The sequence below is a fragment of the Phascolarctos cinereus genome, unplaced genomic scaffold, assembly GCF_003287225.1.
Source record: "Phascolarctos cinereus isolate Bilbo 61053 unplaced genomic scaffold, phaCin_HiC Scaffold_1;HRSCAF=81, whole genome shotgun sequence".
Classification (NCBI taxonomy): domain Eukaryota; kingdom Metazoa; phylum Chordata; class Mammalia; order Diprotodontia; family Phascolarctidae; genus Phascolarctos; species Phascolarctos cinereus.
Window position 1 is genome coordinate 261,996,774 of NW_027555514.1, and position 25,932 is coordinate 262,022,705.

Below are 25,932 nucleotides of genomic sequence, written 5' to 3' on the forward strand. Positions count from 1 at the left end.
GAGGTGGGCTGGGTACAGTCAGAACCAAATATACCCTTTAGATATATTCTAAATTCCCAGGGAGACATTATACTTCACTGAGACCTGAAAGTGTTAGGAATAACTTCTCTAGATAAATATGCCCCTTGATGGAAATTTAAATATGTCCTATTAGAGGCACTTCTAAGGATTTTTCTACTCCAGAAATATTTTCTTTTTGGAAACCCTGCTGAGGCCGGACCATGATGCCTATAAAAGCCCTCTGTGTTCCCTGAAGCGCTATTAATGACTCATCAAAGAGGATGGAAATAAAATGGGAGGGGGGAGGGCAATGACCTCCAGCCCCATGCCAAATGTCATGGGCGCCAGGCTTAGCCTTATTCGTTGGTGGCAGTCATCATTATCTTCTACACGTGGTTTCTCAGCTTGGCAAGGCCTCTTTAAAAACTCCCTGAAGGAATTGGCAAGGGCCCCTGGCTTAGCTCTCTTATATGTCCAGTTAGGCATTGAAAAAGAGGCCCCGTTTCCCAAGGAACCAGGCTCCAGTCACCAAGGAGCCACTGAAACAGAAGAGAATGAATAATGCTCAGGAACCCTCCTGGCAAGGCTTAGCTCCTCCCCCAATTGCATTTCCTGTGATTCGAGGCACCCATCTATCTAGGGTCTTGTAAACCATTAGGGAAACATTAAGGGTTCTCCCACCTTTATAACTGGGCAAAGTTGGCAAGAAATACTGAGAATAAACTACTTCCTAATAGTAGCAGTTCCTATCCCCTGAAAAGGGATAGGAACACTTTAACACAGTTCTAGAGGCAGCTCAGGGGCTCCATTCCCCCCACAGAATCAGAAAAATAAAAGGTGTGGAGCTAGAACTAAGGTAGGGTAACTGGAGCTTTGCCCGAGGGTACTGACATTTAGAGGGTGCCAATAGTGCTTGTAATCCTTCAATGGATAGAAATAAATAAATTTACCACCTAGTTAGCAAGAATAAACAGGAAACTGCTGGATGAGTCACTTATTCTCCTTGGTAACAACACTCCAGATGAGATCACCCTTGAGTCCTTCTCATCCTGTTTCCTCCTCATGGTGGTGACTTCCTGAGAAGCAGTAACCTCCTAGTATCCTAATTTTTTTTTCCCTCAGAGTAGGTGGCATCCTGAATTGACTCAACCCACAGAGTCTTCTTGTCTGTGGTTTATTGACTGACTGATTGATATCTACATGCCACCCTTCCCCCTTAGAATGTCAGCTCCTTGAAGACAGTGGACATTTTTGTCTCGGGGTAAGATGATACTTTTAGAAATTTGAACATTTCTATTTATTGGAATGGAAACAAAAAAGACATTGGTGTGAAATACTGACAAAGCAGCCCCTTTGTACTTGGACATGAAGACAGATGAGAGGACCTGAAAGAAAGCAGCCTTTATAAGGAAAGAGACTTCTCAAGGACAAACCGTCTTGTTTCCCAAGGGTTCATCTACAGAGTTGTAGGTTGGCACTACACCCACATCCACAGTCTTGCACATCATTTTTGTATCCAGTACCTAACTCAGTGCTAGGCACATTTCAGACACTTAAGAAATATGCACACCACTACCACCAAATAAGTTGCAAGGGAAAACATTTTTGTAAGGTACACTGGAAAGAGGGCTAGATTTGCAGTCAGAGGACCTGAGTTTGAAAACCTACTCTGATACTAACCACCTATGTGACCATGGGCAATTCACCTTCCCTCTCTAGGGCCCCAGCTTCCTCATCTGTAAAAGGCCAGCTTCAGACCCAATGACCTCAAAGAGCCCCTCTAGCTCTAAGCCTGTGGCTAGTTTCTGTCTTCTCACACACTTCTCCCTTTGGTGTGCCCCATGAGTTTCTGCCCTCTGACATGCTCTAAAATCTCTCCACGTGGTATGCAACACAGATTTCACTTGTGGAAGTCACCTGTACCTTTTCTTAGGACCTCTCAGCTAACTCATTTTATATTTCAGAGCCTTAGTTATAGAATCTAGAAATAAGGGGGATGGACTAAATAAGAGTGGTCAAACGCACCTCCCACAGGCCATGTGTGGTCCACAACAGTCCCATGCATGGCCAGAACCAGATTAAATTGTAGGTCCTAGCTGATTTTAATATGCTGCTGCAGTAATAAAAAAAAATATCTAAACATATGTGGTGTTCTAAGTCAACATGCTGCCTGAAAGGATCCTTCGGTGTGATTCAGGGGCCCCCCATATCTAGCTCTCTGAGTTTAATACCACTTTGTTGTTGTTGAATCATTTCAGTCATATCTGACTCTTTGTGACCCCATCTGGGGTTTTCTTGGCAGACACTCAAGTGGCTTGCCATTTCCTTCTCCAACTCATTTTATGAATGAGGAAACTGAGGCAAGCAGTGTAAAGTGATATGCCCAGCATCACACATCAAGTAAGTGTCTGTGGCTGGATGTGAATTCATGAAGATGAGTCTTCCCAACTCCAGGCCCAGCACTCTATCCACTGAGCCTCATAGCTATACTCATTGCCACCCCTGGACCATATCATTTCTAAGGGTCATTCCTCTCTTCAGTCCTCATCTGCCCCAGCTTGATGATGCCTTACTTCTAAATAAAGTCAACCTATTTCTGTTGAGGGCAGCTAGGTGGGGCTACAACAGTTAGAGGGCTGGGCTTGGAGTCAGGAAGACTCATCTTCCTGAGTTCAAATTCAGCCTCAGACACTTACTTACTGTATGACCCTTGGCATATCACTTAACTGTGTTTGCCTCAGTTTCCTTATCCGTAAAATGATCTCAAGAAAGAAATGGCAAACCACTCCAGAATCTCTGCCAAGAAAATCCCAAATGGGGTCACAAAGAGTCAGACACAACAGAAAATGAGTAAACAAAATTTCTGTTGAAGGCATTACTCATCCCACGATACTTGACCAATCCAGGCAGCATCTTCCTGCTCTCAAATGTGTAAAGTTCTACCTGACTGGCTGAGCCAGAGCATTAAATCTTGCAGCCAGAAGGTAGGCATGCTGGGTCCTGATTTTCAGACTTCATACAGACTTCAAAATGAGGGAGTAGGACACTGTCAAGAGGAAGTCGGGAGGGCTGACAGCAAACACTGAGGACAGGGAGAGCTAGCTTTCCAATTTGGCCTGCTCTGCTCAGATTCCTCTCTGTGACCTTGACCTCTCTGGTGGCAGGAAGGCATTTCCTGAAAAGAGCCTAGGAGAATTTATATCATTGAAAAATAAACTAACAAAATCCCCAACTGTGCCCGGGTGAGGCGCCTTGGCCAAATGGCATTTCTCATAGGTATAGGGGAAAATGCTATTCCCTCATTTGGAAAGGAAGCAAGAGCAAATTTAGATGAAGAATCAGAAATATGTTGATGAAGTCAAAGATGTCAAAATTCCCATAAGTTCCTTACTCCAAAAATTGCAAATACAAGGTCTTAGGAATGAGAAAGTAATAGCTGGGATACTATAGCATCGTCTTCCCTGGGAATAGAAAATGATTCCAGAAATAAAGACAAATGAGGTGGGATGGGAGCAATGTTGGGTCCACAGGTGTGGAACATTGTATATGTTACCTAATTTTTCCATGCGTTTACTGGGTTTGTTGATTTTTTTTCCTTCTTACTCCTTTATCTTAAAAAAAAACCTTTGTTGTAAGGGATAGCTCTCTGACAAAGGATAGAGAAGAGATATAAAGACAAATACAGCTGATGCAAAAATAAAGATATTAAAAATTCTTTTGGAAAAGTACTACATAAATTTCCAAAAGGAAATACTCTCTCTCTCTCTCTCTCTCTCTCTCTCTCTCTCTCTCTCTCTCTCTCTCTCTCACACACACACACACACACACACACACACACACACACACACACACACTGTTCCTAAAGTCTTGACTTTTGGAACACTGTCTATGTTTCTCTTTCCCTCTATTTTTCTCTGTCTTTCTTCATTTCCATATGTATATGTGTGTATATATATGCATATATATGTATATGTATATATATATACATACAAGACAGTGTGTGTACATACACACAGACATATACACACACACATAAAATATGGTCTTCAATGTGAAAATCTGATGTTCCTGACCCATCAGTAGAGCACAGGTTTTTCTAGGAATTTTATGTAAGCCACCCAAGATTCCTTGTATAAGAATAGCCCAAGGTCACCAGACCCAAAAGGCTGAGGTGCCCTCTTTTACTAAGTTGTCCCAGCTCTGGACTTCTACATAGACTATGTTCCGCTCTGCAGGAAGTCTGCCCTCCAGAGAGAGGTATCAGGGCCCTTTTCTCCTTGCTTCTGTCCTTTTGTGTTCATACTCCCAGTAGGGAGTAATCACTTGAATAAAATAAAATAAGATAATAATAATGAAAGCAAATAATAAAAAATGGGGGGTGTCACTTAAAGTTTGGGTTTAGCTAGTATCTAGGGTCTCTCCAAAAAGGAACAGAAATTTATTAAATTTACTAAATATTTGTTGTTCAATTGTTTTTCAGTCATGTCTGACTCTTCATGACCCCATTTGGGGTTTTCATGGCAAAGATACTGGAGTGGTTTGCCATTTCCTTCTCTAGCTCATTTTACAGATGAGGAAACTGAGGCATACAGGGTGAAGTGACTTGCCCAAGGTCACATAGCTAGTAATTGTCTGAGGCCAGATTTGAACTCAAAAAAATGAGTCTTCCTGACTTCCTGACGCCTGATACTCTATCCACTGCAGTGCCACCTAGCTGCCCAAGAGATCAGATATGCCACAACTATTTATTTCCTCTACTCAAAAGAAATGTTTAAAATTATAAAAAAAAACCCATAAGCACCTATTATCAAAGATTTTAAACACGACACAATAATCTGCCAACTCTTACATTCTCCAGAGAGGTTGCTTGAAGCATTTAAGGGGAGTACTGAATAGGTATTTCATTTTCACTTTGACTCTACACTGTCCAAACAATTCTCTTGAGGTCTATGTGTTTTAGAAAGCTAAGCCACATCAGGGCTTGAGCTCATCAACCAAAAGTAGTCATCTTCTCCTTCAAGAAGGATAACAGCAAGTGCAGGAAGCACCTCCCACAGTGCAGAGAGAACCTGATGAAATACCCAGCACTCCAGACCTCTCAAACACATGAGATTGTCTCCTTAGCTCCCAACAGAAACATTTCTGTTTGGTCATATATTCTCAGAGAAAGAAACACAAAGCCTAAGAGGTAGCCTGGGTCTTGAGATCTCATCTCAGGTTCAGCTAAAAGAGTATATATTCTTGCTGCCATAGGTGTGAGTGGAAGAAAAGAAGGGAAGGAGGAAGGAAGGATGGAAGGAAGGAAGGAAGGGGGGAGGGAGGGAGGAAGGAAGGAAGGAGGGAAGGAGGGAAGGAGGGAAGGAGGGAAGGAGGGAAGGAGGAAGGAAGGAAGGAAGGAAGGAGAAGGAAGGAAGGAAGGAAGGAAGGAAGGAAGGAAGGAAGGAAGGAGGAAAGTACGATGGAAGGAAGGAAGGAAGGGAAGGAGGAAAGTACGATGGAAGGAAGGAAGGAAGGAGGGAGAGAGGGAGGAAGAATGGAGGAAGGAAAGAAGAAAAGTAGGATGGAAGGAAAGAAGAAGGAAGGAAGGAAGGAGGGAGGGAGGGAAGAAAGAAAGGAAGTGAGCCGGGAAGGAAAGAAGGAAGGATGGAAGTCAGTCAGTCAGTCACAGACCCAGGATACAAACCCAGATCCTCTGACTCCAAAGCCTTGGTCATTCCACTGCCCCAGGCCAGCTCTGAGCTGCTTTTTGGGTCATGGCAATCAATCTCCAATGACTGCCTAACTGAGCTATTTGTTTGGCCCCTTAGAGTGTTTCTAATGTCTATACTGCAATTTATAAGTTAATTAGCATTTGTTAAGGGCTCTTGGTTGCATAGAACGAAGACTGTTATTGGTAAGGAAATCCTAGCAGCAGGGATACACAGAATCAGATTCTTCTCACATTGTGTACTTTTATTTATATTTAAGGAGATTTCTGTTTGAGCTGCTTTGTGACATAAACACTGACTACAGGCAAGTCACAAGGAAAGAAAAATCTTTAATTGAGAATATACCTAGTTCCCTTAAAAACTTTCTCAATAGGACTATACATGCATACAAAACAAATCTTCCTACTATTGACTGTCCTTCCTTCTTAATGCTCTTCTCTCTTAGATGAGGTGGATGACTATCCCAAATAGCTTTAGCTCAATCTGTATAGAGACTCCTATATACTTAGACTCTGGGCCTCAGTTTCCTCATTTGTAAAATGAGGAAGTTGGATTTATCTATGCCACTAGAAGGTTGTAGCCTAGGAATGGTAGATAAGCAGCGCCCCCTCTATACATGAAGGATAGCCAATAGCTGGAGAGGAGCCTGGAGGTCATCTAGTTCAACCCCTTCATTTTACAGATGAGAGAACTTAGTCCAAGAGAGGTTAGGTGACTTGCCCAAGTTCACACAGGAAATAAATAGCTTAGCTGGAGTTTCAACTTTGGTTCAATGACTCTTCATGCAGTGATCTTCTCCCTGTTCCACAAAAGACAGTGGAAATGGAGTCCAATTTGATTTAGCAGCATAGTCCCCAGTAGCTGTAAGTGTACCTGCCTCTGCCTTGATGATGAAAGGGACACACACACACACACACACACACACTAGAAGAATGGGGAACTACTTGGACAGGACAACCGAGTCATATACACTCTGTTTGCATGGCACACTTAAAGCCTCTGCACCTCTGCCACAGGCAGATTGACAAACTGAGACACTTGGTACTGTCTCTCTTTGCCCCAGAATCCACTTCCAGCCAGACAGCAGAGGAGCTGCCAACACGGCCTCCCCCTCACTCTCTAACAATAGACAGTAGCTTCTCTGGTTTGGAAGGGGATTATTTGGATACCCATGTCAACTGCAGGCTCTGAACCAAACTGACAATTTGAGCAAATTGTACACAATTAAGAATGGTGGGATGATGAGTGCCATCCAATGGGAATTGGCTGAGATGACCAGATTTTAGCTGTGTGTGAGGGTGAGGGAATCAACTTCCAGAGATTTCAAGACAGCGATCAATAAAACTGGCTAATAGCACAGACAGCAGAAACCATTTACTGAGGTTCCTCCATCAGTGGAAAGGGTATCCCTATGTCTGAAAATAGGATCAGAGAGTAATTTAGAGGGACCTGTGAGGGACCTCAGTGGTCATCTACTCCAATCCCTCCCATTTTACAGATGGGAAAACTGAGGCTTAGGGAGGTTAAATGACTTACCTGGAATCAGGAAGACCTGAGTTTGAATCCTGCCTCAGACATTGTCTAGCTGTGTGATCCTGGGCAAGTCATTTAATCTGTCTGCCTTAGTTTCCTCATCTGTAAAATGGGAATAATAATAGTACCTAGTTCATCGGGTTGTTATGAAGACAAAATAACATATGTAAAGTGTTTTGCAAACCCTAAAGTGCTAAAAAAAAATGCTAGTTATCATCATCACTATTAGTATTCTATGAAAATATGACCTTTGTGACATTGAGATTTTGATTCATAGTTTTAGGAGCATTTTTATCAAGCCTACTGGTACTCATTGTATCACATGTAAAAGCACTCTAGTATCAGTAAACATGGGGAATGCTTGAGAGTCAAGAAGACTTGAATTCAAATCCTATCTCAAACGCTTTCTAGTTGTGTGACTCTGGCCAAGTCACTTAGCTTCAATTTCATTATCTGTAAAATGAGGATAATAATAGCCCTTACTTTCCTGGATTATTGTGGTAATTAAATGAAAATTAAATTAAAAGTATAAGGTACTTCACAACCCTTAAAGCACTCTATTAGTAGAAAAAAACCACAATTTACATACCTATCAAACATGGATGGATAGCAATCAGCACTATTGGAGGGAATAGCCATACCCATAAGCGAAAGAGCCATTGCAGTAGTGAAGAACTTGTGTGATAAAGTTGATACAATCCCAGATCTAGAGCTAGAGGCAATCTGAGAGGTCATTTCAGCCAGCCATCTTATTTTATACGTGAGGAAACTGAAGCCCAGGAAGGATAAATACTTTATCCAACATAAAAGAGATCTATTTGTCAGAGGCAAGATTGGAACTCATGTCTCCTGACTCTAGACTCAGTACTCTTTCCATTGAACCACACTGATCCCCATCCCCCCAATTAAGAGATAACTTGTTAGTATCATTACAGGACTTTGAGATTTTCAGAGAAGAGCATTCTGAGAACGTATATCCCAATGTCAAGTGGTATAATGTAAGATACAAGAAGCCATCACTCTTACACATTCAGCTTTGCTTTTAAAGCCCCCAGTAATATTGTTTCTACCAGAACAGGAAAGATACTGAGTCTGCAATTCAAATCAGTAAGCATTTATTTTTATTAAGCACTGTCTATACACCAGGCACTGTGCTAGATACTAGAGATACAAAGCCAAAATGAAAAAAAAAATCCATGCCCTGGAGGAGTTTATACTTTACTATAGGTTTATAATGCAAAATATGTATAAATTACTTCACTTATCACACTTGACTTAAACATGTGAGGAGTCTGTGCTATTGATTACATTCTGGAGACCAAGGAATGTTATTACTCTGACAAAAAATACGGGGAAGTGGGGAGGATGGAGCTTCTGGACCTGTGGTTTCATTAGTGTGAGAAAATTCCAATGTAGAAACTCCCCATATTGAATAGAATAGCAACTTCATAACTTAGCATCCTCAAGAGTTGCCTGGGAATAAGTAGATTCTGTCTACCTATTGGAGAATGGGCTAAGCAAATTTTGGGATACGAAGGTCATGGAATATTACTGCACTACAAGGCATATCAAATAGGATGACTATAGAGAAATATGGAAAGATTTCTAGGAACTGATGCAAAGTAAAGTAAGCAGAGCTAAGAAAATGGTATACACAGTGGCAGTGACAAGAATAATAACAATAAAACCATTGACAGCAAACATTACAGACATACAAAGAACAATATAGCTCCACTGAGGAGACATGAGAAGATCTCTACCCCACTCCTTGGGCAGAGGCAGGTGGTCCATGGGAGTGGAACATTGCATATATTTTCTTTTTCTTTTTCTTTCTTTTTTTTTTTTTGCTAGGCAATGGGGTTTAGTAACTTGCCCAGGTCACACGGCTAGTAAGTGTCAAGTGTTTGGTCTGAGGCAGAATTTGAACTCAGGTCCTCCTGACTCAAGGGCCGGTGCTCTATCCACTGCGCCACCTAGCTGCCCCAATATTTTCAAATTTTTTGTATGTATTGATCAGTTTTGCTTATTTTTTTCTATACCCTCTTTTTTTTCTTTAAGAATTATTATTTGTATGGAAATATGTTTCACATGACTTCACAGGTATAATCTATTATCAAATCCTTGCCTTTCAAAGCTAGGTAGAGGAGGAAGGGAGAGAGAGAATTTGAAAGTCAAAGTTAAAAATCAATTATTTTTTTAAATTACATGTAATTAAGAAATATGGAATAAAAGAAAAAATGGTAGAAAAAATTGTCATATAGGATGGCCCTCTTGGAAAGGGAAGGGGGAGGCATATTGAAAGAAAATTCAGCGGCGGAAAAAACAAAATTGAAAAATGTAGTTTTAAAAAAAAGTTAATTTGCCCATAATCACAGAGCTAGAACATCTCAGAGTCAGGACTTGAACCCAGGTCTTTCTAACTCCAAGGCTATCCCACTATCCACTAGGATTCAGTGCCCTTCTACAAAATGAATTTGCAAAAATTCTAGAGATTGGGGTGGGTGAGTCTGACCTCCCTACCAGACCATCTTCTCAGCCTTAATTATGCCTTTCCCAATTGAGCTGAGTTAGCACCCAACTCACCACTCACCCACATCCCTCACTTATCTCTGCCTTCCAGCAAAATAAGAGAAATGATCTATCACATGAAGTTACTATGCCAAAGACATATTCGTGATTCTAAATGTGACTGAAAGCTCAGTGGGTTTCAATTATACAATACTGTGTGCATGATCATTATTGTTACCCACAGGAAGTATTTTTCCATGGAAACCATTTTCCCCCAGGTCAAAGCTTTAAAACAGCAGGAAGATGATCCCTATGTTAGCTCTTCTATTGTGCTTATTATCAATAACAAACTTTGGCTGTTCTAAGAGTTTACTTGGGTTCTGAGTGTCATTAAGATTTATACACATAACTGGCTGAGTTCTCTCGTCCTTGTTTGAATGGCATTTCTCGCCTCCGTCTGCTTGTAGCTCACCAGTTTCTGTTACTGGTAACAGAAGGTCAATGTTATATACAGTTAGCTCAAAGTAATTTGAAACCAGACAATTTTTCTCTTGTAACCAGAGAGTGCAAGGTCACAGAATGACTCCCTCCAGCAGCATCTGAGCTGTCAACTGGGTTTTTCAAATTTAAAATCCAAGGAGGTCAAAAAAGTTCATCAATTAGAAATTATGAGGACTTGATTTTTAAAAATTTTTTTTAAAAATAAGATTTAGAATCATAGAATCTTGAAGTTGGAAGGGACCTAAGATATTTTAAAATCTAATTTTCATTCAGAGCACAATCCCCACGACAACATCCAAGACAAGTATGATGATGGCATTCACCCCAATGGTGGCTCTAATTATTTAAAATTGGTTTTTATATTGAGCCAAAATGTGTCTCCCAGCACCTTTAACCTATTGGTTTTAGTTCTGCCCTTTATTGTTTATGCCCTTTTCCACATGGCAGTTCTTCAAACATTGACATTACGTGACTATAGTTTCTGGAATCTACTTTGTTTTTGAATGTATTTAAATAACACTACTTGTTACCTCTTTCTTTAGAGCCTATGTAATTTTATTGGTTAGAAAAGGACTGTCTTTTGGCAACGTAATTGGCTAATATAAACTATTCCCTTCCCTACAAGCATAGCACCCCTTGGTCATTCCCAGCTTTTGCATGAGCTTTTGAGGTAGGACTCATAGCCTGAGCCTCAACTGTATATGTTAGACATACCAAAGGTACATAAATCCAATAGCAAAGCATTTAATTATAACATGAGATATAAATAATAAGAAAGAGAGTCAAATAGTAAGATAGTTTAAACCCAAAGTGTACTAATCTATACATCAAGGAGGGCTATAATATAATGAGATTCAATCTCTAACTCCCAGTCATAGCAGGGGGGTGGAGTTAGTGGGTAAAGCACAATTCAAGGGGTCGAAACTGGAACATGGCACATTTGCTTCTTAGAATTTTTTTTTGCTGGAAGTTCCCAAGGGCAAGATAGAAAGTCCGGAGCTCTTAACTTGTTTCTGTAGTCGTCATGCTCGTCCAGACAAAATGCCAAGTTTACGAATGACATGAGCACCACGCTACATAGTAATTTCCCTCTCTATAGCCTGATTATAGCACTGTGTCTTGCTGTCCCAGTCTGTTTGCATCCTGTGGGTCTTGTAGGGTCATCTTTTTAGACCTTGTGCCCAGAGGAACCTCCTCATCAAAGAGAATCTTTTCCCAAGGACATCAACATATCACAGACTCATATACAGCCTTCTAAAAGACACTGGCTCAGCCTCAAGTCTTGTAGCCAGTTAAGTCAATAACTGTTACTAAGTTCCTACTTTGTGCCATACAGTACACTAGGGATACAAAGAAAAGCAAAAGACAGTCTCTACTCTCAAAGACCTCACAATTTAATGGGGGGGAATATGCAAATAACTGTACAAACAAACTGTATAGAGGATAAATCAGAATTAATCAACAGAGGGAGGGCACTAGCATGATGTGCGGTTGGGAAAGACTTCCAATAAAAGGTAGAATTTTATCTGGGATCAGAAGAAAGCCAGGAAAGAGGCTAAGAGGCAGAAATGAGGATGAAAAACATTTCCTGCATGAGGGCTAGCTGGTAAAAATGTCTCGAGTTGGCAGATGGTTTGAGTTGTTTGAGGAAGAGCAAGGCAAAATGAAATTCTGTGGACATACCCCTCACATAAGCAAGGTGACAATCAGAAGTTTGGCCTTGGGACAATAATAAAATCTGAGAAAAGATAGTGAATGAAAGCTTTACATTCTAATTTTACCATATACTTTCCCCCCTGCATTCGGTCCTTTGGATATGGAATTAGGAGTTATAATTCACCTTCCTCTTGAGGATAATGTGTTATTCATTCATTGGACATTCATTAAATGCCTTTTCCATGCAGGACACTGCTACAAGATGACAGTGCTAGAAATTAAATTAGGGTTAGCCTTCACGGAACTCACAGCATAAGAAGGGTAAGACTCAAAACCCAGACAGAAATGATGCATGATATTATGTGGCAGGTGCATCAGAGCCCTTCAAAATAAAGTGCAGTGTAAGGGTCCAAGAGGGAAGGTCATTACTGACAAAAGGGGGTTAAGGAAGGGCTTCCTGGAGGTAGAATTTTGGGTGGGTTTTCAACCACCTGGGTGAACATTCAGCAGGTAAAGATGAGGAGAGAGGATAAGGAGCTTCTCCAGCAAAGGCAAAGAGATAGGAAGGATCTCTGCAGGAAGCAGAAAGTACTCAGTCTACTTTAGCTGAAGTTAGAGTGCATAGAGTGGAATAAGGTTAGATAAGGTTGAAAGAAGATGCGTTGGCCTTATAGATCAAGGAAAAGAATTTGAAATTTATTAAGGAGGCAAAAGGAAGCCTCTGGAGATTCTTGAAGGAAAGCATGGTCTCAAAGCCTTCCTGCTGATATCAAAGCTCCAAAGTGTGAACATGGGATTCAAAGACCCAGATGTGTTAACTTGCATGTCCATTTCAGGGATGACTCTCCTTTGCCTATCCACTGCAGAGAGGCTACTTGGCACAGTAAATGGAGCACTGGGTCTGGAGTCAAGAAGACCCGAGTTCAAACCCAGCCTTAGATACTTCTGAGCTCTGTGACCCTGGGTAAGTCACTTAACCTTTTTGCCTCAGTTTCCTCAATTGAAAAATGGGGATATAATAACAATACCTGTAACCAGAGAGTGCAGGTTGTTGTGAAGATCAATGAGATAATATTTATAAGGAGCTTAGCACTTACAAAGTGCCTAGCCTTTAGTAGGTTTTAATAAATACATGTTCTTTTTACTGCAGCTGCTGCCTGAAGGTCCCATGCCATTTGAAGCATAGCTTTCTGCTTTCTCATAGCTTCTGACTGCACTATCATAAAAAAAAAAACTTGCTCTGTATCATTATTCAATGGTTGTGAAGGGTTATAATATTCTAGCATGCTATGGAACATATGGCCCTTGCCAACAGCAGTATTTTATCCAAGGAGCAGAAATCAGAGTATCATCCAGCTGTTTGCACAATGTAAACAGCCTCCAGCAAGGCACAGCTTTTCTCAGCCTGGGCCTCTCTGAAGACAAGGTCACTATCTCCTCATAGTGTATACCCTGCAAGTGAGAATGCGACACATATTCAGTAGGATTTTTGGAAGCCTGGAAAACCCTATAATTAGGAAGCAAGAGTTATAATTATATTACCTAGTTAGGGCAAAGCATAGTAGCTGGCTAATGTAATTACAACTGTAGATTTCCTTGAGAATGAAAGAGGCAGGATAATTTCAACAAAGAGGGGGAAAGATATAGCTATAGGATTTCCCTTTTCCCTGTATATTTTTCAACTTTCTTTCCAACCTCATCCTCCATTCTTCATGCCCAAAATTGCCAGTGGATGTACTTTGCCCTGTTGTGCTTGGAATAGGTCAGGGGTGGGGCACCTGTAGCCTTGAGGCCACTTATGGCCTTCTAGGTCCTTGGGTGTGGCTTTTTGACAGAGTCCAAGTTTTACAGAACAAATCCTGTTATTAAGGGGATTTGTTCTGTGAATTTGGATTCAGTCAAAGGGCTGTACTTGAGGACCTAGAGGGCCACATATGGCCTTGAGGCTACAGGTTCCCCACCCCTGGAATAGGTGAAATTAGAAACAGGTCCCCATTTTTTATGTATTTATATTTTGTATTATCACACATTTGTCAGATTTGGCTCCTTGCATTTTTAATTCATTCCCTTTGTTGCATTTTACAAATGGTTCACTGTGCATTGATTTTTGTCTTATGCCTGGGGTATATTGGGCTTTCCGATATGCTCAGCCATTCCTCCTTACAGAAAGCTTGGGACCCTAACTCCTATGAGAAGAGACATATTTTCTAGATTTCTAGGAAGGGAAGGGAAACACTAGGAGAGCTAAATGTTTGGGTATGAGAAGAGATCTTTAACACATACTCCAAATCTGGATGTTTTTAGACTTTTCTTCATTTGGACTTTCGGTGTCCTGGGTTCTAATCATTGTTTTGTGACTTTGAATATGCTGCTTAATCTCTCTGGGCCCCACTCTCCTTGTCAACTCTGTAATGGCGGATCAGAAATCCAGCTAATTTTCTACTAGAGATTTAAGATCCACTCTGCAACACAACCCAGGCTTTGCCTCATTAAGTGTTTCCTAGCATGCTTCCCACCTCCTGAGTTTTTTAATGCTCATTAACACCTCCAGCAGAGGGCATACAGGGACAGGATAGGAGAAAACTGAAATTCGACCAATGTTTTCCTTGCAGTCAGCAACCTAGGTATGATGAAAGATACTCTCCCCACACTAACCCTACAGTCAGCCTTGCCTTCTACATCTATGCCCCCCTGATTTAGCCCCCCCCCAGTTTCTATTGTACCAGTTAAATAGCTATTTTTAGAGCAAATTTTACCCAAACACTTCATTTACGTGGTCAGCATAAGATGTCCCTAAAGTCTTAGTGCAGTCTTAAGCTTTAACAGTCTCAAACCGCACTAAGATTTTGGGGGACATCCTGTATGGCCAGGACTTATTCAGTCATCTCACCCTACTATAGACTGGGGGTGACATGTAGATGTTGTAAACGAGGTGAATTTAGGCTTGACACCAGGTCATGCTTCTTAATGTTGAGAGCTGTCCAAATGTTAAATGGACTGCCTACAGGGGTCATGGGTTCTGTCTCAATGAAGGGCTTTGAACAAAGGCTGGGTGACCGCTTGTCAAGGTGGTTGTAGAGGGCTTTGTTTTCGCCCTGGTATTCACTGGCCGAACAAGAGGCAGCTCAGAGTATCGGATAGAGAGCCGGGAACACTTCAACTGAAGTCTGACACATACTGTCTGTGAGACCCTGGCCAAGTCACTTAGCTGCCCAATTCTTTAGGCTGTCTGAGACTGTAAGTAGCAGATACGATGCTAATCCCCCATTGGTAAAGGGAGTTTCTTCTCCTGAGAGTTCCCTATTCCTATAGGAGCAAAGACCAACAAATCAGAAAATATTGCCACTGAGAACCTTCCAACGGAGAAATTCTGTGATGCCATGAAACAAAAGCAACGTCACTAGATTAGGACCTGGCAAAGTCCCCACGTTCCTGGGTGTATGTTTGACCCTTGCTTTCTAACATCTTACAGTGTGAAATAGCTTGCTTATTACTCACCCCTGTATGCAGCAGAAATAGCCTTAGATCCTTATTTAAAAGGCTGAACACTGAAAATAAATCTAGCAGTTACCTAATCTTATGTTTTATTGAAGTGTTTTAACTCAGAAAGTCACAGAAGAAAACTTCATGGCTCAATAGACAGTGCTGGATATGAAGCAGAGGGTCTGGGCGAGAATTCTGACTCTGCTATTTATTACCTACGTGACCTTGGGCTAGTCCGTTAAACTCTTTAGATCTTACTTTCCTGATGTGTAAAAACTAGGAGGCTGGGCCAGATGTTAAAAAATCAGTACTTATCCCCTCCTCTTCCACCCTAAGGTCCTTGATGATCTCCCACTTGGTTTCAATCCAGGTCCCTTGTAGACTACTGAAACTTCAAGCTCCCAGAAGCATTTTGAAAGGTCCTCCAAGTTCCCCTGTCAGCATTTCCCACCTCTAATTATATCTTTCTGTGACAGTTTCTCCTAATATATGTAAGGTGAGGCTTAGAGCTATTCATGGCATGGGGATATGGCTCTTCATTAACAACTGCCCATAAATTCGGATGGGATTGGTTTTATGTCTTCAACAGCATGCTCACAGTGGAAGCCAGGAGCCTCTGCTTATTCCCAGCATAAGAAAACAGAGCTATTTTAATAAAAGTATGCTGAAATATTTATAACACTATTCTAGCCTACAGGGCTCTAAGGATAGATTCATCCCCAACCTTCAGTTGCATACTTGTTTCCAAGGAAATAGATTATGAAGTGGCCTAGATAGGTCACTCTGGTATTCTGAGGGTTAATGAACAAAAATGAAGAAAAATTGAGTGGCTCTGTAGAGGAAAAAAACCCATGTTTTTCTTAGCTGCTGCTCCTCTCCTCACCCCCAGTCCCTAATGCCACCAAAAAACCAAAGGAAGGAGGAAAGAAGAAAAGGAAGGAAGGAGGGAGGGAGGGAAGGAAGGAAGAAAGGAAGGAAGGAAGGAAGGAAGGAAGGAAGGAAGGAAGGAAGGAAGGAAGAAGGAAGGAAGGAAAGAGGAAGGAAGGAAAGGAAGGAAGGAAGGAAGAGAAAGAGAGGGAAGGAGGGAGGAAAAAAGGAAGGAAAAATAAGAAATGCATTTAGAAGTAGAAATAAGAGGGGATACTTTAAGTGAGAGGATAGAAATATTTTATTCTAATCAGAAGATGCTATCCGGAAGTTGGAATGTTTCTGAACAAGGGCATCAGTCTCAGGGTCAAGTATAAACCTTGGTCTCTTCAAACTTCAGCCAAAAGCTGCCATCTCACCAAATGCTGCTCTTCCCACTCCCTGGTCATATCACAGTCAAGAATATCATCATAGATTTGGAGCTGGGCCATCCAATCCAATTCCCTCAATTTAAAAATGAGGAAACTAAGGCACAGGAAGTTCATGGTATCTGGAAGGGCCCTCAGAGGCCCTGTAGTTCCAGATCAGGAAAGTGAAGCTGAGAAAGGTTAAGTACTTTCCCAGGATGATGCCAGTAAGTGTCTGAAGCTAGGTCAGAACTCACACCTTCCTGACTCCAAGTCCAGAGCTCGAGCCACCAAGAGAATTACATAACCTGGACAAAGGTGTGACATTCCTCTATTCCAATATTTTTGGTGTGTCAAAATGCTATTAGGTACATTTGCTGCTTGAAGGCTACTGGAATTTTTCCCTAATCACTAGAAAAGCCACATGATTGTTCGTTTCCCTGTCTGCTTATCAGTTTCCTAATCTGACAAATAAGGGGTAACACTGGATAATCTCTAGAGTCCCTTTAATTTTTCAATCTCTAATCCTCTGATCCCATGATTCCTCTTCCTAAATAGGGCAGCAACCACACTGGGGCACTCGGGGACACTGCCTCAAAAGGATATCCTCCCCACCCTGTCCCCACCAATGTTCCTTAGCAGGCATTGGGGAAAATGCCAAGCACCACTGAAATCCTGCGGTGTCAGCGGCTGCTGTCTCTTTTCTGGAGCAGCAATGCACAGCTTTCATCTTCAAGGGAGGGACCCTCTTCCCAGGCTGAATCAGAATCTAGCATCCTTCACCTGCCCTGTGGGGTGGGGTGGGGTGGGGTGGGGTGGGGGGGGTCAGTCAGACATGGGACAACAGCCAATGAAAACTGAGACTGGCTGGCCTGATAGTGATTGACAGTTCAGCTGGCCAGTGACATTGGCAGAAAGAAAAGCCCTATCTCTCTCTCTCTCTCTCTCTCTCTCTCTCTCTCTCTCTCTCTCTCTCTCAGAGATCATTTCTATATATTTTATTTTGTGCCTAATAACTATTTCAATTAGTACAAATAACTCTATAGAACTCTTCTCTGTCCATGCTAATGATCTAGGTAGGGGTTGAGGAGTGGGCACTGAATCTCAGAAACACATTTGACATTCATTGTCCAGCACCATCCAATAACAGCTCAAAGAATCAGGTGGGCCACGTTTAGTTTGAAAGCCTCCAGGTTTTTTGCTTGCCTGGGGAAGCTGATCTATGAAAGAATAGGGGGTCTAGTCCAGGGGATCTGCTTTCCACTCCTCTATTGTGTGTCCACTTATATAACCACTGTTAACATACTACACTTAATCCATTCCTTTCTTCATTCCAACAATAAAATATCTTCAGGTTCTGGAGCACAAGGACTATCTTCCTCTCTCATCTCCATTAAGGGGGTACCTCTACTTTGGATCTAGGCTGCATTAAATCTGGGGGAGCTTGGTCGGCATCATCTGTGAAATGGGGATTATAGTAACTCTAGCATCAACTCCACATGTATTATAGAATCCTATTTTTAGAGTAGACAACCCTCTCTTCTCATAGATGAAAAAACAGAGGCATGGAAAGGTTAGGTGATTTGTCCAGGGTCACACAGGTAGGCTCACAGATTTAGAGTTGGGCCACTGTCCCATCTGGCAGTCCCATCCAGTTGGTACCTAGCTGTTTGCATGGTGTCTCCTCCATTAGGCCTCTAGGGGGAGCCACAGTACACATAGCGCTTGGACTGGAGTCAGAACCACCTGAGTTCAAATCCAGCCTAAGATTCTTACTGTTATGTGACCCTGGGCAAATCACCTCATCTCTGTTTGCCTCAGTTTCCTCAATAGAATGGAGATCATAATAGTACCTACCTCTCAAGGCTATGGTGAGGATCTAATGAGTTAATATTTGTAAAGCTCTTAGCAGACTGCCTGGCACATAGTAGGTGCTATATAAATGCTTATTCCCTTCCCTGTCACCTTTACATAGTGAGCTCCTCCAGGGTGGGGATTGTCTTTAACCCCTCCCCCTCTTTGTAGTCTCAGTACTTACTACAGTGCCTGGCATATAATAGGCAGTTAATAAATGCTTATTGACACACTTACTGATTAAAATAGCATGTAATATAAATTCCTTGAGGGACAGGGACTGTTTCAATTCTGTCTGTGAATCTCCAGGGCCTAGCTCAGGTGCTTGGCATATAGGAGGTACTTAAGTAATGGCTGACATGTATAATGGGTACCATATTGCTTGCTTTTTCAGGGGGTGAAGAAGGAGCTGGATGGAGGGAGAGAATTTGGAATTTAAAATTTCTAAAAAGTTAATGTTAAAAAATAAATTAAAATACATCAGGAAAATGAATAAACAAATGGTTATCAAGTCTTTCATTGATAATAAAGTGCTCAAAAGTGGCCCAGGTGTGGAAGACTTTAGAAATTCTCAGGAAGGAACAATCATTAAGCTCTGTTCTGCCTATCTCTAAATGTGAGGCCCTTTCCCAGGAACTAGTGGGCTGCTTTATCAGCCCAAACCCAGGGAAGCAAGGCCAGATTTCACTTAATGTTGCTGACTCATTTGGCCCTGAACACGGTCTCCCGAATGTCCAATAACACCAGGAACCCTTGGGTGTGGGGCTCTGCTCAAGGGTCTAACCCAAGTAGAACAAAGACCAAGTCCTTGGATCAATCATTTCCCAAATTCCAAGAATAATCTGAAGGAAGAAAAACTTCCCTCTAGCAAAGGACCATGACCTGGCCTCTCCCTCATAGAGGCCCCACCTCATTAACTTTTAACTACTTCTTTGAATATTCAGCTTGTGCTTTTTAAGGGCTTTATCAGATGGTCTTGAAGGCCAAAATACATAAAATTAGAATAGCCTTTTTCTAATGTGAGTGGATTATTTTTTGGGGAAGTGGAACTTTTAGAAAAGAACATAGGATTGAGAGGACAAAGTCTTTGGTTTTGAGAGAGACCACTGAGAATCAATTTATTGATTATTGCTAGTCTCATTAATAAACTGAGTATTAATTACCCAGAAAACTAAAAGAGAGGATATGGGATTACTCTGGGGATACAAGTCGGGGTTGCAAACCAGCTGTTGTCCCCAATTGAATACAGCATGGTGCATTGTTTCATTGTCGTTCAGTCACGTCCAACTTTTTGAGACCCCATTTAGGGTTTACTTGGCAAAGACACTGGACTGGTTTCCCATTTCCTTCTCCAGTTCATTTTACAGATGAGGAAACTGAGACAAACAGGGTTAAGTGACTTGCTCAAGGTCACATGGCTAGTAAGCATCTGAGGCCAGATTTGAACTCAGGGAGATGAGTCTTCCTGACTTGAGGCCAGCACTCTATGCACTATGGCACCCCCTAGCTGTTTACTATAGGTACTTAATTAAATGTTAGTTGACTGACTAATAACAAAAGTGCTTTAAAGTTTTCAGAATAAATTACATCAATAATTTCATTTTATTCTCACAACCAATCTGGGAGCTGAGTACTATTATCCTCATTTTCTAAATGAGGAAACTGAGGCTCAGAGCAGTGAAGTGACTTGCCCAGAGTCCCACTTCTAGCTCATATGTGTCTGAGGGAAGATTTGAACTCAGGTCTCTCTATCTCCAACTGCCTCCCAAACTGAAGAGTTCTTTTCCATCTAAGATGCTCTAGAGTTAAGATATTTAAACTAAAGAGTGATGCAATCTCATTATCAAGGTATAATCATTGGTGGCAAATAATCTAACTACTGGTTATATGATGAAACATTCAATTAGACAGGCATCTATTAATATCCCACAAGATGCCTAGTATGAAGCGACATGCTGTTTGGGGTTCTTAACCTTTTTTGTGTCCGAGACCTCTTTGGCAGTCAGTCTGGTGAAGCCTGTGGAGCTCTTCTCAGTATAAGATTTTTAAATGCATAAAATAAAGTACAGAGGATTACAAAGGAAGCCAATTATATTGAAATAGCTATCAAAATATTACAAGATTTTAAGTTCACGAACCCCAAGTAAGAACCTCAGGTTTAGGGGTTGGACAAATGTGCAATATATCCATAATGTGTCATCAAAAGCTCTGCAAGATAAGCTATAGCCTCAGCATTTAATGAGAAGTGAAAATACCAATACAGAATTTACGTTCCTGCTTTAATAAGAGAAACAAAGCCCCACGATCTAGTCCTTACAGACTTGTCTAGTTTATCAGGCTAAAGTGGGCATAATCCAAGGAAGGAAGAAGGAATGACTTTTAACAGAACTCAAGGGGAGGGACCAAACATTTCTTTTTTTTTAATATAAATTTATTTATTTTTAGTTTTCAACATTCACTTCCACAAGTTTTTGAGTTCCAAATTTTCACCCCATCTCCCCTCCCCCCACCCCAAGATGGCATATATTCTGAATACCCCTTCCCCTAGTCTGTCCTCTCTTCTATCTCTTCTCTCCCCCCCCACCTTCTCTTATCCCCTTCCCCTTCTATTTTCCTGTAGGGCAGGATAGACTTCTGTACCCCATTTCCTGTATTTCTTATTTCCCAGTAGCATGTGAAAACATTTTTTTAAACATATGTTTTTAAAACTTTAGGTTTCAAATTTTCTCTCTTCCTCCCTTCCCACCCACCCTCATTGAAAAGGCAAGCAACTCCATATAGGTTGTACATGTGCAGTTATGCAAAACACTTCCATAGTAGACATGTTGTGAAAAACTAACTCTATTTCCCTTAATCTTATCCTGCCCTCCCATTTATTCTATTCTTTCTTTTGACCCTGTCCTCCTCAGAAGTATTTACTTCTGATTACCCCTTTCCCAATCTGCCCTCCTCTCTATCATCCCCCTGCTCTCTTGTCCCTTCTCCCCCTATTTTCCTGTAGGGTAAGACAGATTTCCACACCCAATTGAATGTGTATGTTATTCCCTCCTTAAGCCAAATCCTATGAGAATAAGATTCACTCATTCCCTCTCACCTTCCCCGTTTCCCCTCCACTGTAAGAGCCTTTTCTTCTTTTTTTTGTGAGATAATTTACCCCATTCTACCTCTCCCTTTCTTCTTCTCTGAGTATAATCTCCTCATCCCTTAATTTTATTCTCCAGATATGACCCCTTAATCTTCAACTCACCCTCTATCTCTATCTATCTATCTATCTATCTATCTATCTATCTATCTATCTATCTATCTATACATACATATAATTTTTTTCCTCAACTACCCTAATACTGACAAAGGTCTCATGAGTTATAAATATCATCTTTCCATGCAGGAATGTAAACAGTTCAATCTTAATAAGTCTCTTATGATTTCTCTTTCCTGTTTACCTCTTCATGTTCCACTTGAGTCTTGTATTTGAAAGTCAAATTTTCTATTCAGCTCTGGTCTTTTCATCAGAATGCTTGAAAGTCCTCTATTTCACTGAATGACCATTTTTTCCCTGAAGGATTATACTCAGTTTTGCTGGGTAGGTGATTCTTGGTTGTAATCCTATCTCCTTTGCCCTCCAGAATATTATATTCCATGCCCTGTGGTCCTTTAATGTAGAAGCTGCTAAATCTTGTGTTATCCTGATTGTGTTTCCACAGTACTTCAGTTGTTTCCTTCTGGCAGCTTGTAATATTTTCTCCTTGACCTGGGAACTCTGGAATTTGGCTATAATATTCCTAGGAGTTTTCCTTTGGGGATCTCTTTCAGGAGGAGATCTATGGATTCTTTCAATTTCTATTTTGCCCTCTGGTTCTAATATATCAGGGCAGTTTTCCTTGATAATTTCTTGAAAGATGATGTCTAGGCTCTTTTTTTGATCATGGCTTTCAGATAGTCCAATAATTTTTAAATTCTCTCTCCTGGATCTATTTTCCAGGTCAGTTGTTTTTCCAATGAGATATTTCACATTGTTTTCTAATTTTTCATTCTTTTGGATTTGTTTTACAGTGTCTTGATTTCTCATAAAGTCACTAGCTTCCAATTGCTCTATTCTAATTTTTAAGGAAGTATTTTCTTCAGTAATCTTTTGGACTTCCTTTTCCATTTGGCCAATTTTTCTTTTTAGGGCATTTTTCTCCTCATTGGCTTTTTGGACCTCTTTTGCCATTTGGGTTAGGCTGTTTTTTAAGGTGTTATTTTCTTCAGTATTTTTTTGGGTCTCCTTTAGCAAGCTGTTGACTTGTTTTTCATGATTTTCTTGCATCACTCTCAGTTTTTCCTCTACTTCCCTTACTTGCTTCTCAAAATCCCTTTTGAGCTCTTCCAAGGCCTGGGACTGATTCATATTTTTCTTGGAGGCTTTGGATGTAGGAGCTTTGACTTTGTTGTCTTCTTCTGGTTGTATGTTTTGATCTTCTTTTTCACCAAAGATATTATAGTCTTACTCTTTTTGTGCTGCTTGCTCGTGATCCTGGCCAATTACTTGAGTTTTAAACTCTTTGTTAAGGTATAAATCTGCTTCCAATGTGGAGAATGTACTGTCCCAAGCTTCGGGGGTTTGTACAGCTGTTTTCAGAGATACTTGTAGGGACCTGTAAATTTTCAGTTCTTCCAAGGTGGTATGATAAGGGGCGAGGTGTTTACTCCTTTCCTGGCCGGTGACCACAAGTATTCCTTTCCGTTCTGTAACTGTGAGGAGGGGTTTCTCTCCATAGCCACTACAAGCTCCACCATGCAGCACTCCTCCTCACCCCAGCACTGTTGCCCAGAACAGTGACCCAGATCCAAACACGGGCAAAGCAAGAGATTCCTGCCTCAGCACTGGCAAAGAGATCCCTGCGATCCCTTTCTGATCAGCCACTGGATTCCCCCTCAGTCTGTGGGCCGGAAGCTCAGGAAGCAGCTGCCCCCCCCCCAGGGCCACACTGTTGGGGAAAGGAGCTGAAACCCCACCTTCCTGTTTCAGCACCAACAGAAACAGACTTTTCCCACTGACCTTCTAAGTTGTCTTTGGCATTCACGGATTGAGGAGTCTGGAAACCTCCACAGCTGCCCACGATTCAGTCCTCTGAGGCCTGCTCCAGGTTTGTAGCGGCCTGTGCGCCCACACTGCGCTGCACTCCCAGCCCGGTGCGATACAACTTTCTGATAAATCTTCCAGGTTGTCTTGGGCTGGAAATTTGTTTCACTCTGTCTTTTTGTGGGTTCTGCTGCTTCAGAATTTGTTTAGAGCCATTTTTTATGGGTATTTGGAGGGGTTTGGGGGAGAGCTCAAGCAAGTCACTGCTTTCACTCCGCCATCTTGGCTCCGCCCTGACCGAGCATTTCTTAAGCACCTACTATGTGCCAGACGCTGTGCTAAACTCGTCACAGATAATATCTTGTGTTATTCTCACAATGGTCAATCAAGGTAGGTGCCATTATGATTTCCATTTTACAGTGAAGGAAACTGAGGCAGATGGAGGTTAAGTGACTTGCTCGAGATTGCAATGTGTCAGGCACTAAGCTAAGCATTGGGGCTACAAAAAAGGGCAAAAGACAGCCCTTATCCTCAAGGAGCTTACAATCTAATAAGGGAGACAACATGCGAACAAATACACACAAAACAAACTATACAGAGGATAAATAGGAAATAATTAACGGAGGGATTAGGGAAGATTTCCAGTAAAAGATAGGATTCAGTTGAGATATAAAGGAAGGCAGACAGAGGTCAGTAGTCAGAGCAGAGGAGGGAGAGCATTCCAGGCATGTGGGACACCCAGAGAAAATTCCTGGAGCTGAGACAATATAGTGTCTTGGTGGAACAGCCAGGAGGTCCGTGTCACTGCTTGTGATCTGACCTACACAAATCAGTGCACCAAGGTGTTTTTCTCTCCCCAGATGCACAAAATACAATGGCTTTTCTCTCTTGAGAACACATATTAAAAAAAAAAATACATCATTGGGACTGGTCCTAAAAGATGCACACTCTCCCTATTCAGGCTCTTCCAAGATAAAGATTCCCTGGGGTCTTGTCTTCAGAATTGGATACACTACCAACTGCAATTGTTGTTGTTTGTCCTTCTTTCTGGAAGAGGATCTTGACATCAAGGAGGTGATGCTGGGCAAGTGCCATGCAAGTGAATTGGATTTAAGTGAAGAAGGCTGTACAAAGCCGGCAGCCTCCCTTTCTCCTCCGGAGCCACTTGGGTCCAGCTATGACATGGGGAATTAGATCAAATCAGATACGTAGCTTTTGGATTTTGTTGGCTAGGATCAGTAGGCAGTCTTCCCTCACAGAGCGACATTAGCTAATGAAGACATGGGTCTTCTTCAGCCTCGTACCTACTTATCCCCTCAGTTCCAGTGTCTTTCTAAATAGCCTCTGCCAGGATTAATTTCATTGTGAGAAGGTGATTTCATTAATTATCTGCTTTCAGCCTCACATCACTGCCAGCTGCCCCTGCCATCATCACTTCTGAGGTCAATTCCATGGGAAGTTGACATTTCCCACTTGCAGATGTACTGAACTGATAAAATCCTCCTGGCTTCAGTAAATTCCATTAGCATTTCTATTGGAGACTCAAACCTAAAAGCTATTGTGTCTGTTTCCACAAATCTTTGCTACTGAATTGTCAGCTTTGTGAAGGCAGGGACTATATCTCAGAGTCATAAGATCATAGAGCTTGAAGGGAGCTTAGAGACCATTCAGTACAATTCTCTCATTTTACAGATGAGGAAACTGAGGCCCTAAAAGATTTAATGATTTGCCCAAAGAAACACAGGTAGTAAACATTATTTTTGTGTGTCCAGTGCCTTTACAGAATTAGTATTTATAAATGTTTGTTGTCGAATTGAATTGCTGAATTAAATTCTTTCAAAGATTACTTATGTAATGGCCCCACTCAGCTTAACTGATCAAATTTTTAACTCTAAAAGAGCATTGTAATAGGGGAAGGGAATAAGCATTTTTATTGTATCTACTATGTGCTAGGCATTGTACTAAACACTTAACAAATATAATCTCATTTGTTTCTCATTACAACCCTGGGAGGTAGGTGCTATTTTTAATCTCATCTTATGGTTGAGGAAAGTGAGGCAAACAGGTTATGTGACTTGCCCAGGGTCACACAGCTGGTAAACATCTGGGGCTGGATTTGAACTCATGTCTTTTTGACTCCAGGTCCCAGTGTTCTGTCCACTGTACCACCAGCTGCTTCTTAGCAACAGTAATAGTTACAGAATAATTCTGTTTTTCTCTTAATCAAGTATTTTACAGGCAAAGGTATACACACTCAATCTCTTTTTTTTCTTTACCATCCATATTCGTGTAATCCATTATATTCATATAAATGTAAGATGGACCCAGGAACTCAAAATGGCCAGTATTT

The 25,932-nt window shown here is 41.4% G+C and overlaps 1 long non-coding RNA gene across 2 annotated transcripts in view; it reads left to right on the forward strand.

Moving 5' to 3' along the window:
* Positions 1-25,932, forward strand: part of LOC110221744 (uncharacterized) — a 101,075-nt gene that overhangs the window by 40,193 nt on the left and 34,950 nt on the right. For both annotated transcript variants that reach the window (XR_013482899.1, XR_013482900.1), the window contains exon 4: positions 12,743-12,870. This is a non-coding gene — a long non-coding RNA (uncharacterized LOC110221744). The remainder of the gene's footprint in view (positions 1-12,742; positions 12,871-25,932) is intronic.